Source organism: Anser cygnoides, chromosome 1 (assembly GCF_040182565.1).
Source record: "Anser cygnoides isolate HZ-2024a breed goose chromosome 1, Taihu_goose_T2T_genome, whole genome shotgun sequence".
Lineage (NCBI taxonomy): Eukaryota > Metazoa > Chordata > Aves > Anseriformes > Anatidae > Anser > Anser cygnoides.
The window spans coordinates 208307359-208321737 of NC_089873.1; the positions used below are offsets into that span (position 1 = coordinate 208307359).

The 14379-nt window shown below is 45.7% G+C and overlaps 1 long non-coding RNA gene across 1 annotated transcript; it reads right to left on the reverse strand.

Annotated features, from left to right (window-relative positions):
- Positions 1-2939: 2939 nt before the first annotated feature.
- Positions 2940-11769, reverse strand: LOC125180793 (uncharacterized). Its single transcript, XR_007159681.2, has 4 exons — positions 11111-11769; positions 7748-9907; positions 4001-4272; positions 2940-3887 (listed from the first exon to the last, which is right to left on the reverse strand). It is a non-coding gene; the product is annotated as an uncharacterized lncRNA (long non-coding RNA).
- Positions 11770-14379: the final 2610 nt, after the last annotated feature.

The window sequence follows — 14379 nt, forward strand, 5'->3', positions numbered from 1 at the left end:
TATATATCACATAAAAATTTTGATTGAACTATTTGATTCAGTTTTTTACTTCCTAATAATGCTAACTACACCCCACACAAATACAATAGTGCTGCATACTAAATTGCATGTCTGTATGTTTTCTCATTGTAAATGCTGCTGAAATAGGTAAGGAAATTACAAACTCGAAAATAAAAAGCATCAATATTGCTGACTTCCAAAATACAAAAAGAGGTTACGTCCTCTAATGTTGTCATGCAGATGGAGAAGAAAATTATCATCATTCAGGAGGAAAACTTGGGAAAAAATGACACCATAGATGTTCAGTATAATGTAGTTAACAAAGCACTGAAGAATCAGTAGAGAAGTCTAAAACCTGTGGAAATCTTTATTATTAATACTGTACATTTTGATATCCACTGACATCATTGGAAATATTTATTAGTAAAAGGTAGAAGTGCGGTAGCAGTAATATCATAATAGTTACTCTAAAAAATTTCAGGTTTCATTCTGAAGGTGATATTTCACATAAAGTGTTTTGTCTCTGTCTCCCTAAATTTTCAAGTTTTCTGCATTAGACTCCAGAAGAAAAGAAGAAGGAAGGCAAGAGGAGAAACTACAGAAGTCTGACTTTTTCCAGGCTTTTCCATCTCTCCTGACAATGCAGTACAATGCTGGGAGATCCATCCATTCTCCTTGACTAATTCAGTCCTGGACAACCTCACTCATAGAGGACTTGTTGCTTTTATGACAGGAACACCCACGCAGCTTTGGCCATGCTGAGTTTGTCTTGGTTTTAGCCCTAGATAGACTATCTGTGCTGTGGTGCACCCATAGGGTATATCTATCTAGGCAATGTCAGCCATAATGAGTATGATTTCATTTATACAACTTTAACCACCCAAAAATCAGACAGATGGTCATAATTAGCTGCTTGGGCATCTCCCATAGTGAGCAGAGAAGCCTTAGAGGGAGGGATTTGTCCAACCTTAAATACCGAGAAAGCTCTCTTCTGCCAATGTAGACCATGAGCATCATGGTGAGCCAGTTGAAGACATCTCATATAGCTTCCACCAGAGCAGCAGAGATATCCTTTGAGCACAGAAGCAAACCCAGAAGAGCCAAAGTGTGCAGCATTCCAAGACAAGGGAGGAAATGTTATGCAATAACGTCATCTGGGGTCTCACACGGGTTTCACAATGCCCAGAGGTGGTCTACTGAAGACAGAAGCATGCATGGTGAGGAGGTCTAAGGTTGTCTTCATAAAAACTGCCCCATCGCTGACAGAGAAAAAGGGCTTGCTGACCCAGGATGGTGCCCACCAGCTGAGGCTCTCCCTAATGCTGTGCTGCTCGTGTCTCTGTGCAGCTCCCTTAGTGCAAGGAAAATATATTCAAAGCAGTTTCAGTTGTACAGCGCAGTTAATTTATCATCTCGAGCCAGCTACACAAGGTTTCATGGCACAGCCAGTGGATTCAAACTCATTTGAAGTAATTCTTCAGAATAATTTACCAAGTCAACCATTTTTGACTGGATATCCTTTAGACCTCCGCTATTTTTTTATTAACACCTACCAAATTTCTGAATTTTTGGGTAGACCTGTGTGGTGCCAGGAGTTGGACTCAATGATCCTTATGGGTCCCTTCCAACTCGGGATATTCTGTGATTCTACGAAAATTAAATATATAATTAATTACAGATAAAACCATGACTCATTGTAAATGCTTATTGCAAATCAAATTTAGATGTCATACATTTTAATATGTTTTTTAAAAAAGGACTTGAAAAGCTTTGAATGATATTTATGCTTTCTTAAAGCTCATTAAATAAGCACTCCCTCAGCTCTCCAAGGTGTAACGTCATTACTTGATCTTCTCCTACCAAGATTAAGTCTCCTTCAGGAAAATATGCTCTAGTCAACACCAAGTTTGGGTTTAAAAAGGGAATAACTGGGTGGAATTCACTACTCTGTTATACATCCAGCCACATCTAAGGGTTCTTCTGGCCTTGAAATCTACAAATGCATAACTTCCCCTTCTCTTTCCCCTCCCTTCTTCAAATCGGTAGTTAAAAGATGACAATCCACATGACCTAAATCTTGTACATTAATTACTTGTCTTATGTTTACATAGGAACCAAGTAGTTCAATGCCGAATGTGCAGCACTGGAAGTATTTCCAGATGTGTTCAGTGATCCCGCTCTGTTTTTACAGCCTGCAGTTATCATGAGTTTTCTTTTGGCGGCTACATTAGACACAAAAGTTAACAATTTTACTTCAAGTTTTGTTTTTTTGAATAAGAAATATTCCCGGATGTCAGAGCTCGTGTGACCGGTACCTTGATAATGAAGGCTCTGATCCAGCAAAGCACTTCAAGCTGATCTTAGCTTTCAATATCTGAATCCCTCCCTATTGACCGAAATTTCTAAAAAACCATCAAACGGAGCAGAGAATTCCGCAGATAATGTGAACCACATTTCCACTAAACTCCGGTAAAGAAAAAGTTCTAATTCTCCTTTTAAAATGTACCGTTTTCCCCTTTTTTCCCTAGCAGACCATATATTAAGATTATTTATCGTGCTTGTGCTTCACACCATGAAGTGAATATTGAGGACTGTTGATTTCCAAACTCGCTTTGCAGATGAAACAGCAATGATGGCATTTTCAGCACGTGAGCAAAATGTTCTTAGCACCAGAAAAAGTGCAAAGTGAAAATCCAATCTCCACCCTGGCAACGCCTGAGTGCTCCTGCCCACCCCAGCAGGAAAATTACCAATTGAGCAAGCGGCAAAGATGATAGAAGAGGTCTCTCATGCAGAGAGATGTGTTGTAAGCAAGGGAGCCCGGCCATAAAATCGTTAGGATGAATAAATTTGTGCATAAGGCAAAAAAAAAAAAAAGCAACAACAACAACAACAAAAAAACCCTACAAACTCCAGAAAGCTTAGCAGCAGCTAACAACTTAACAAACCTTTTCCTATCCCTGATTGGTTTTGATAGGCCCTAATTAAAGTCCTGTCTGGCGACTTTCTGTGAAATCAGAAGAGCTTAAGAGAGCCATCGCTCATGTTTTCAGGCTTCCGAGCCATTCTCCCCCATGCACACCTACCTCCAGCCACTCGTGAGATTAAATATAACAGTCCAGACAAGACGAAATGCAGTGCTCCTACAGTTTTATTTGATTTATTAAAAGGAGAACAGTAACCAAGTGGGAGGAAAATAGGTCAAACATTCTAGATCCTTATGGAAAGCTAAAAGCGCTGCTCCTGATTTTCGATATCCCTTTCAAAATTGGTGCCCTGTGTTTGTTTTCAAGACATTAAGATGCAGAAGGGGGCTGGATCCAAGGGAGGAGTACTTAAGGATGCTGATGAGCAGAGGAGAAAGCAAAAAGATGATTTTTTACTGCAAATTGAATGTCCCACAGGCCAGACACACAGCAAAGACATGACATGAACATGGCAAGGCATTTCTGAATTTTTCTCCTGGGCATCAGGTGGAAGCGCTGAAGAAGAAAAAGCTATTTCCTCCTCCCCTACCTCTCCAGTTTCACCAAGAAACCACTCAGCCCCACCTCTCTGATTTGTCACCACGCCCCTGAATTCCATTTTTCTCCATAAAAACCTCCGGCTGTCTCATAAAGCTCTTTTTGCTCTTGGCTTCCGTGGCCTTATTGGCTCTATTACTCCACTTACAACCATGTGCTGGTCCCCTAAGGAGTACGTCCTCTTTCTTCCAGGTGTAGACCTTGCTGTAATGAGTCCCGGGATGTCCTGTAGGTAATATTGTCCTCTAATTGATAACCGCTGGAAAATAGCTGGGGACCACGAACAGCTACCGAGTGTGTACTTTGCGATTAGCGTTAGCAGAGTGCCTCTGTTTGACTATTTGTTCAGTTCAGCTTTCATGCCTGGGAGAAAGGAGCAATGACATCTGGTGGTTAGACGGTGGAGCCATGCTAGAAAGAAATTTCAGATGGAAATACGGAAAGATTTCCTAGGGCTTTCCTGGGAAATGACCTACCTACGAATTCAGTAGGTTTTCTGCAACTTGGAGTTGATTTGGAGTGTGTTGGTGATGCCAGGAAGGTCACCGAAGGGAAATGCAAGAATGAAATCTTGCAAGTATGATCGTAAGTCCCTTCATAGAACCTTTGTTTGGATTAGAGCTGCTCCTCCTGGCTCTGGGTCCCGGGGGCAGATGCTCAGGCACAGCTCTGACATCTCAGCCTTTCCTCCAGGCGTAGCACTCTGCTCTCCAACCCCACTGAGCCTAACTTGCTCCTAGTTTCACTCCTGAGAGAATACAATTAAAAATAAGCAATATATATATATATATAAATTTAAAAAGTAAAAAATCATAAATGAAAATTTTTACCATATTTCTTCACTTTTGGAAAGTGTTACAGGTCTATCATCTTCACAAAATAACTGAAGTCTTAAGATTTGGGCCAGACTTTCATGGCATTTCAGAGGTCAGCCCGCATCTGTGTATTCAGATGAGCCTTCTTGGATGTATTAAAGGATAAACTTCTTTTCAGAGCCCTACATCCTCTGCAACATACTCATGGTAGGTCAACCTACATCCCTTCATCCCATGTAGGCTAGGCATGTCCTCAAATTCATGGCAGCGATTTTCACTTTGGGCAATGTAAGAAAAATAACGTTAGGCCAAATTAGCTCTTTCTGGTGTAAATACAAGCAAAACCCTGTGATGGGAGACAACATAGTATTGCATATCATGTCACCAAAGTACAAATCTGAACTTCCTTTGAGGCATGCAGACTAAACTGATTTCTCAAAATAGTGAGGTTTTCCTCCACATGCAAACAATTTCAATTCAAGAGAGCTCTTTCACCAAGTCTGTTCTTATTGTCTGTTAAACTGGACTCACAGCTGCGTGGACATGCATCGCCTATAAATTTGATTTTCTTCCATCCATGTACATCCCTACAAAGAGATGCCACTCGGTATTGTGCTCATTCATGAGGTCATTACGGAAATATTATCTTCTCTTCCTTGGGAACAACACAAAGTAAAACTTTTCTCCTTCAAAATTTGGTGCACGGACATAAAGCAAATGATGACTCAGGCTGGCTAAGCCCATAGAATTTTGCCTAAAATCAACAGAAAACACAAATTGCATATTTTACTCCAAAGATGAGTTTATAGATGGAAATTACAAAACTGTGTGTAAGTCAACACAGAAAATGGTGTTTGTAATTTGACGCACATCCATGCAGGTTTGTCACATGAATTTCTTTCTAAGAGATGTGCTATAAACCCAAGGAAAAACTGTAAACTTGACACAGACATTAATGGCTGATGATCTTTGCTCTATTTTTATGCAGAAGGTGGGACTATATAAACGTAGTGGTGTCTTTAAAATCTCTATATAAAGAGCTCCCCTTATGATTAAAGCGTCACACACCTCCAGGAGGAAACGTAGTTATTGTCTTCCCTTTTCAGAGTGGGAAATTAGGCACAGCTTTGCACCAGTCATAATTATCTTCTCCACCTATGGGTTCGTAATGGCTCGCTGCATGGAAAAACTCCGCTGTGCGAGCAATTCGCCAAAATGACCGTGACTCATTTTTAACCTAACCCCACGACAAAATAGCCCTGAACGGGGTAGTCGCAGATGTGCCCTTTCAGATGTCAGCAGGAAGGCTCCAGAGATGGGAACGGAAGGACGGACAGAGCCCCGGGATGTTTCCAGGGGCTGGGGGCAAGGAGGTAAGTGGTTCTGCTTTGGGTTTTCTGCCACGCTTGGGATTTAGGAGGTGGAGGAGGCAGGAAGACCCCAAGATGGTTGGGGAGCTCCTGGACCACAACCTTTGCAGGCCTTCAGCCCGAGGCCTGCCAAGAGGAGTGGTTTTAGCACGGGGAGCTGCCTCTCGTCACCGGAGGGAACTGCAGAGGGATTTTATGCTTCACGCAGCTACTTCTAAAGAGGGGAACACAAGCTATATAATTTGAATTTTGTATGCCAGGCCTCTGCAGAGACTTTGGATTCTCATCAGAAATGCATCATAGAAAGAAAGCCTGCAGGGAAGGGCTATTTTGTTTGCTTTTGAATTCTAATAGCAGACTATTTTGTGCTGTTACCAAGCGCCTGGAAAGCGTCTGGATCCTCTAGAGAAAAAGATCCCTGGGAGATGCATTGCAATTGCTGCCTCTGTAATGTTCTCTATGGGGATGGTGGTCCATAAATGTCAACGTGTTCTGGTCTAGGAATGAGCAAAAGTTACTGTAGCTGTGTTTGACTTTACCTACAGTAAATTACATTGGTGATTTTAATCCGTTTATTGTGGGACCGACATCCATAACATTGTTTTCTCATGGCAAAAAGAAGAGTAGGGTTGGTACGGGACAAGAGATCTTGGAAATATCTGGAGTAGAGGCTTGAGTTTCTGAGTTAGGTTTAGGATGGAGAGGGCTTGGGTAGGAAGAACAGAAGTCTAGGGAGGTACAGTATAAAGTGCTCTGGGCAGGAGGGATTCCTGACCTGGAAATTTCCAAATGGGGGCAAGAACACGTTCCCAGTGAACCCTGCTCCTACCTCCTTTTGCTATGGGAAATGTGATGCTCCCCCAGAGTAGATCATTCTTTACTTCCTGGACTGCATCTTCTCCATCGTGGCCATCACAGTGCCATCTCCTCCATGGCCCATGGTGGTTTCTACCCAACCTCCAGGCAGTCTGTCCATACGTGTCACCCATCAGACCCAAATGCACAACCAAGGACTCCTGTCTCCGTGTTTGCCAACAAGTGACAGCTCTCCTGCTGGAACCTGCTCCCAAGGAGCGAGGTGGGCTCCTGAAGTACCGTTCCCCTTCTCTACCAACACCCACAAAGCAGCAAAAGGCTGAAAAATAAATACTAAATAGTAGCAGTAGCATTGTGGTCACATTCTGCCCTGCGTGACTGACTCCTAGGAACCCAGGCAAGCCTAGCAAAGGGTAAACCTGAGTCTTTAACACTTGCAAAGCTTTTCTGTCTCCAAGGAACATCCTTATCTAATTTATCCTTATCTCCCCAATGGAAGATGGAAAAAAATATTATGGACCAGGAAGTGGGGGCACAAAAAAATAAGTATAATGTTTGAAGCCACCTGAAAAATTGTGGTCTGCCTCTGGGACACTTGACTCCAGGCCAGTCCCTAATCCAACCTTGCAGCTGCAAGGCCGTTTGCCTGGTGGTGGAGGAAAAACCACACTGCTTCTGGGCTTATGCGAGTTCTGCTACTAGCTATAGGGCCACGGCCTCCAGGGTTGCCTAAGCACCTTTTGCCAAAACTGAATTGTAATGTGGCTTATGCAGTTTTGCTTGATTTACTTTGTTCCTTTGATGTGCAAGGATTTAGTGACATGCTTAGCAATACAGTAGCATGAGAGACATTGCATAAAATCAAATCACTGCTGGGGCAGATGCTTCCAGATTTAAAAGCTCGATTGGTACCACAGACACGTAGCAGCCTAACTGCAGGCTGTTTTGCCTGAGACTCAGGTTGTAAGGGCTTCTCAGGACCTATTTTAGTCCCCAAACTGCAGTAACAAGGCTTAGGAGTCATCCTTTGAACTTCAAGGTGACTGTTTAGATCAGCAGTAGCTGATCTGTGACATTCAGGCTGTGCCGGTGTCTCTAAAGGTCTGTTTTCAGCCCTCATTCATCAGCCAGTGTCACCCTTCTCCCCTCCCTTCACTGCTCTGCCAGCTGTGGACATGGCCAGGGTGACCTAGATGCTTGTCACCTCCAGGCTGGATTTTACCTTCATTCACAGTTTCTAAAATAGGATGTGAAGCAGATGGACAGATCCTAGCTGGTTCTCATACTTCATGGTCTGGGACATGTCCAGGGATGTTGCAGGTCCTCTGCTGGTGATGGGTCAGCTCCCAGACACAACTTCTCCCTATGATCCATCAGCCACCACCCGAGCCACATCTCCTAGGTACAGGGCAGCTCCCAGATTTGAGGACGAAGATTGTGGCATCAGGGAAAAAAGCATAATCAGTGACTTCAGTAGGGATGAGATACCTGTGTGGGTGTTCATGAATATTCCACCTAACTATAGCTTGCTCAATCCGCCAGTCCCATCCGATTCTACCCTAACCTCTCCGTGGGATTCAAAGGGACACACCGTGGGCTGCTCAGGGCACACAGCAAAAGGTCTCTGAGCTCTTCCTTCCCAGGGATGGGATTCATGTCATGGGAGTGTCAGGATTTAGCTGAAGTTACACCTCTGTCACTTCACAGGCAGCTGAGACACAAGCTTGGCTCGACTCCCTCTGATTCCTATTTCAGATATTCACCTTGGGATGGACAAAGCCATTCTGGAGAGTCACCTACCCGATTGTTTTGTCATATATGGTTCCTATGCTGCCAGCTTAGCTTGACTGCTTTAGATGGCAACAATGAACGGAGAGGCATCACTCCCTAGAAACCTCCATCTCCACCAGCAGGGACAGCTAAAGTGTGGCACCAAGAAGCAACGTCATCTTTTCTCCTTCACCCAGCTGTGGGCCGGAGATGGAGTGATCCAAAATGAAAATGCTGGCTGTTTTAGTTTTCCTTCCCAACACACTACAGCTGCTCTTTGGGCCTGTGATCCTGCACGATCCAAGTCAATAGGAGCACAAGGTCGAGGACTGACAGCCTGCACGGGACTGATACGAAGCGCTGCCGGTGTCTGTAGGTTATCACTGCCTTTGAGAGCAAAAAATATACTGCAGGGAAAACAAAGGCAGCAAGCACAATCTCGGTACGAGAAAGAATGCGGAAGCTTCTTCTAGTCACTGACAAGGGGCTTGAAATACGCTTTCTAGTTCTGCAATATCTGAAAGATTCAAACAGTCTCAGTATCTCCTCTGCTCTGGTTTTGACAAGGACAAAATCCTGGACCCTGCCCAAGAGCTGCAGGCACTGAGATTGCTACTGAGGATTTAGGTTGGAGAATTTTGTAATGAAAATCCTCCTTGTGAAATATGGCCCCAGAATCTCCTATGAAACTACGAATAAATCACACCCAATGTTTCCTAAAGTGTCCTGGCCTCTCCTAAGAGCATAGATCATATCCTCCCCGCAGAATACCTTTGTGCAGATCGGAGACTCGATCCAGTTAATCATCAGACAAGGTCCATGTGCTCCTACAGAGCTCTTTGCGAGACCGCAGCCTGATTCAGCCCCCTTTATAGCATCCCAGGTATAGAAATCAACCATTTGACTCATGTTTCAGAAACCCTTGCCTTTTCTTCCTTGTTACCTGCACCTGGTAAAGGCATTCCTGATAACAGAATTATTTATAATTAAATAATCCCTTTTTAAAAATCCCCTGCTCTGCCCCTTATTTGTTGTCTGGCCTATCAAGAAGAATTACTGTACGCACAAAAATCCATCCATCCACCCTGTCTAAAGTGTTCGTGCCTAATCTTAGGTGCCAATTCCCAATTATCACAGAAATCCTCCCAACCCAGGAGCCACCTGTCCCTTGGGAGCTCGGCTGGGATCCCATTGCAGTTTCTGCAGGAGATGGACCAGGCAGGAGGGTGTTCCAGCTTCCGGCTCTGGTTGCCCATATCTGTGAGCGCTCCCATTGAATTAAATCAGAGGGATAGTGACTATCTTTGGAGGGCACAAGCCTAGTTTAGAGCAAATACATTGAGTAAATATAAGAGAAATTCTTAAAAATATGACGTGGAGAGTGGAAGTGATGAGGCAGGCAAACCAGATTCAGGTAGTGCCACAAAAAAAGTGGTGTTTTTTTTTTTTTTTACTTACTTCATATATTTGTATTTCATTTTCCAGACAAACAAAGAAAGAAAGAGGTAGAAGTCATCGGGATGAGCCGGGCTGTCCCAGTTGGTAGAGAAGCAGAACCAGCCCCTGGTTCAGAGCAGTCCTCGCTGTGATGTTGTGAGACCTCTGCTGTCACCTAGTGACAAAAGGGAAGAAGCACCCGAAAAAAAAATTAACAATCTTGCCAAAGAAATGCCAGAGGAGACGTTTTTTAGTACATCCTCCCCTGCCGTGCTCTCCGATTCTTCAAGCATTGCCTATGGCTGGTGTATCTCAGATGGGTGCCTCCGTCCTGCCCATGGAGGCTTCTCCATCCAACATCGCCATCACAGGCACCAGTGAGCGTGCACTTGGGCTATTTTAGATGCCTGCTTCGGGATGGGGTGTCTTGCTCCATAGGGGAACCTATTTGTACCCATCAGCTCTAAAGGAAGTGTGAACATCTCCGATGCCGACACCTGCAGAAGAGGCCAGAATTTCTCCAGACGCCTTGTTATAGAGTCACGGAATGGCTTGGGTTGGAAGGGACCTCAAAGCCCACCCAGTTCCAACCCCCTGCTATAGGCAGGGATGCCACCCACTAGATCAGGTTGCCCAGGTCTTCATTCAGCCTGGTCCTGGACACCTCCAGGGATGGGGCATCCAAAACCTCACTGGGCAACCTGTTCCAGTGCCTCAGCACTCTCTGAGTGAAGAACTTCCTCCTAAAAATTTAGATTAGAGAAGCTAAACTTCCCCTCTCTTACTTTAAAACCACTGTTTTTGCCGCTGTTTTGTGGGGTGACACATCCCCCATGGTGACACACTGGGTAAAACAAAAAGTGTTGTTGGCAGCAGCAAGAGGTTGAGCGTGGCAGAAACTACGCGGGCAGGAGGAGGTGGAGGGAAACGAAGCACAAGGAAAACAAGAGCTGGTGGTGCGTGCACAGAACGAGCCATCAGGAGGTCGGAGTTCAAATCCCATGCGTGCCCTTGACCTTTAGGACAAGCTGTTTCACCAGCATAGCCCAGTAGCACGACAAGATGCTGGTTTCCCATGGGAGATCTCCAAAGGCGTTAAGGTTTGGTAGCATAAAACCCCACCGTGATGCTGGGCACAGTAGAAGATACTGGGCAGATAATCCAATTTCAAAGAAAATTTGGGTTTGGTTTCAGCCCCACAGTTACTAGCCGGGTCCCTCTCCCTACTCTCTAACTAGTATGAGCACAGAGTGGTTAGAAAGGGTTGGTTTTCCTCTTCTTAGCAGGGCTGAAGCAACCAAATCTGAATTTTGCCTTTGTTTGCCTGTCCCTCCCAGTGTTCTTGAGCCATGCTGCAGAAGGGGGTATGGAAACGTACCAGCACTGTCCTGTTCTGCTGGTAACAGGCCCTCGGTTCCCTCTGTATCTCTGTGAATCACTTCATTAGGTTCACAGACCTGCCAAAGGATATTTCAGAGACTTTCTTTTAAGGCTTGCAAATAAAATATTAAGTGCAATCAATCATTTCTTGCGACAGCTTCTTTGTCCATAAACAGTTTCTATCCATTAGAAACCACTTTTTAATCCTAATGCCAAAGCATTTTCTTACCAGTGCCACACATTTGAGGCACAGCTATGCCTTGAATAAAGTAGGAGCATTTTGGATGCTCAACAAGTCCACATCTGGGAGCTTAACCTCCAGGGGTGTGAAGAGCATGAAGTTCCTCAAGACCAGCCAACGCTGGAGGCCAGGTTGGACACCATCAGTGATACAGCTTCGTGCTTCCAAGCAAATTCCTCCTGCTACCCTGAAAAGTAGCAGAAAATCAGCTTCCACCTCTGTATCTTCAGGATGAGTAGGATATATCTGAGCAAGATGGAGGGCTCTCATGTCCTGCCAGTAAGAGCAAGCTGAGGTTGAGGGCAGGGCCAGGGTCTAAGCTTGCTTTAGTTTGGCTTCTACGCTCCTCTACAGCAAGAAGCCACAGCATGTCTTGGCCAAGAAGGGTTTTCCTACAGACAAAGGGATGACAAACGCCAAAATCCCTCTGCGAGAGTCTACAGCATGCACATCACCTTGGAAGAGGCTGCAGCGCAAAATAGTTGTGCTGCAATCCAAGCAAGACTGAAATTTGGGCGGCTCTTCTACAGGTTGCCCATGCAACCCGGGACATATCACAGTCTTTCAATGCCTTCCCTGCAAACCAGGGGGATTTTCCACCTCCTGTGGGCGGTTAAACCTGTGAACTTCCCTGTGTGCTGGCACAGGAGTCGTATTTAGGCTACCACGGGGAACCTCTGTAACCAGAAAAGTTTGGTGTGGACACCCACCATGAGGTTTGGCAGCAGAGCCTGGTGCTGAGGGACGTGGTTTAGTGGGTGACATTGGTGGTAGGGAGACGGTTGGACCAGATGATCTTGGAGGGCTTTTCCAACCTTAATGTTCTATGAAAAGCAGTGAAAGGGTTCTGGATGTACCACTTTCCCTCTGAAACATGGTCTGGAAGGTCACGGGTGGTCCTGAACCCTCTCGATCCCAACATCCCGCAGTGCTGAAGGCTCAGAGCAGCTCTGTGCTGCCCATTTAATCTGAATTAACACCAACCTTTCCCAAAACTAACCCCATCTTTTGCAAACTTGGTTTCATCAGGTTTGGAGAGATCACCACCCAGGATGCTGGCTTTGCTCCACCAGCTCACCGGCGTGCAAGCACCTTCCTCCTGGCATTTCTGTCAGGGATTTATGTCTTAATTGGCATCCCCCAAACCACTCCAGAATGAGGGCAGACGACGTGATAAATGCAAGAACCTGCCCTCCCTTCGGTGCTTTCCCATCGTGCTTCCCCTTGCAGGCAGCCTGAGCGGTTTTATCACTTTCTCCAAAGGAACGCGCAGCCGAGTCCCCAAACCTCACAGCAGCAGGGCGCTGGAGATAAGGCAGGGAAAATATTTCACTTGCAAGGCAACTGTGCTCATCTCGCGCTAACATCCCCATCCTCTGGAATCCAAGGCAATAATTACAGCAATTTGTAGATAATTATTTGTTAATTAAAAACAGGCTTGCTGGGTACAGTTACCAATTTCCTCTGCTGGCTGCATAGGGCTGCGCAAGGAGACACTGGGGGATTGATGATTTCGTAAAAGCATTCGCCTGTTCAGTTCGGAAAAAAGGCCCCAGTGGGTCGTCTCCCCCCTCTCCCCACATCCTGGCAGGTCTGATTCATTCTCCTAAGACATCCCGGAGAGATCCATGCCTGGCTTCCCCTTGGAGATTTCCAATCAAGGTGACTGCCACATCTCCCCATAGCAGCCTGCTTTCCCGGTTAATTTAATGACCCAGGCTCACACAGATGTGTTTCCATCCACGTTGGAATTAGTAGCTCCTAAAGGAGTTGTAACCCCAAGCTGAGGTCATGAGCACGCAAGAAGCTCACTTCCATCCCATATTTATACTAGTAGTAAAAAATGAACGGTGTGTAGATGGAGTCAAAGCTGGGAGGAAACTGAAACCACTGGCTTCAAAAGTGCTGGCGGGGGAATTCTTCTGCCCCAGGCTGGGCAGTCTGCGGGTTTTGGAAGCTGCCCGAGCATAGTTTCCATGCCAGCTGTGAGCAGAAGCAACGACGGGATTTCAGATGTCCTCCACTAAATTCTGCACATATATCCTGGGATGGTTCCTCTGGTCACGTGCCAGGATTTGGGATCTCGTGAGTGCCATCCCTCTTCCTCGTGTGGAGCACTCCTCCTGAGCCCACCAACAACAAACTGCTCCAGGGTCCCCCACAGCTCCAGAGCCAGGAGGAATTATTCAGCCCTGGAAGCGAGAAGGTCGCATTGCTCCGGATCTCCTGCTGGCTCTAGGCACCCACGTTGGATGTTCCTTCTTGGGTGGCACTACGGAGACAGCTCCCGTAAATCTGGGGGTTGATTATGTGGGTTGTGCACCAAAATCACAGCAGCGGCACCAGTATAAACCCTCCTGGAACAGCAAGCCCATGGGGAAGAGTGGTAAGAAAGCGAGCAGTGTCCATCTCCTGGTTGTAGCAGAGCTCCTCAGAGCCACGGTGACAAGGACGGGACCAAGGAGTGACACAGCCATTTTGTCACTGTGTCTAGGAAAAGATGCTTCCCATTCCCCTCAGCAAAACAGCGGTGGTGAGAACAAACCAGTGATAAGGGGGCGGGGAGCAAATCAGCTGTCAGTGTCCTCTTCATGGAAATAATCTCATGGGTTGTTAGTCACACGGAGGTGGCTTCGCCTCTCCAATTTCCTCCTGTAGGTGGGCTTTCGTGTTCCTCTCATCACCTGAGCAGCTGAGTGCCTGCACCATGCGCCGAGGAATCACAATTAAGCAAAGAGTCTGGATGTCATGATATACGGGACTACGTCTGTGCTCCAGCAGCACAGAAATCTAGGGAAGAGCTGAGATTAAACACTGGGTTAATTAGAACATTTAATTAGCTCTCGGTTATTAAATCCTTTCAGACCCTTAGATAAATCGCTCTAAGTACAACACAGTTCTTAGAAATGCTATCGGTTATTCCCCTCTTCTCTCTCCAGGTGTGTGCAGGGCTGGGAAGCTCAAGCAGGAGCAGAGTCCATCCTCCCAGCCTCACTGGTCTCCCCATGATAATCTCCCTGAGATTA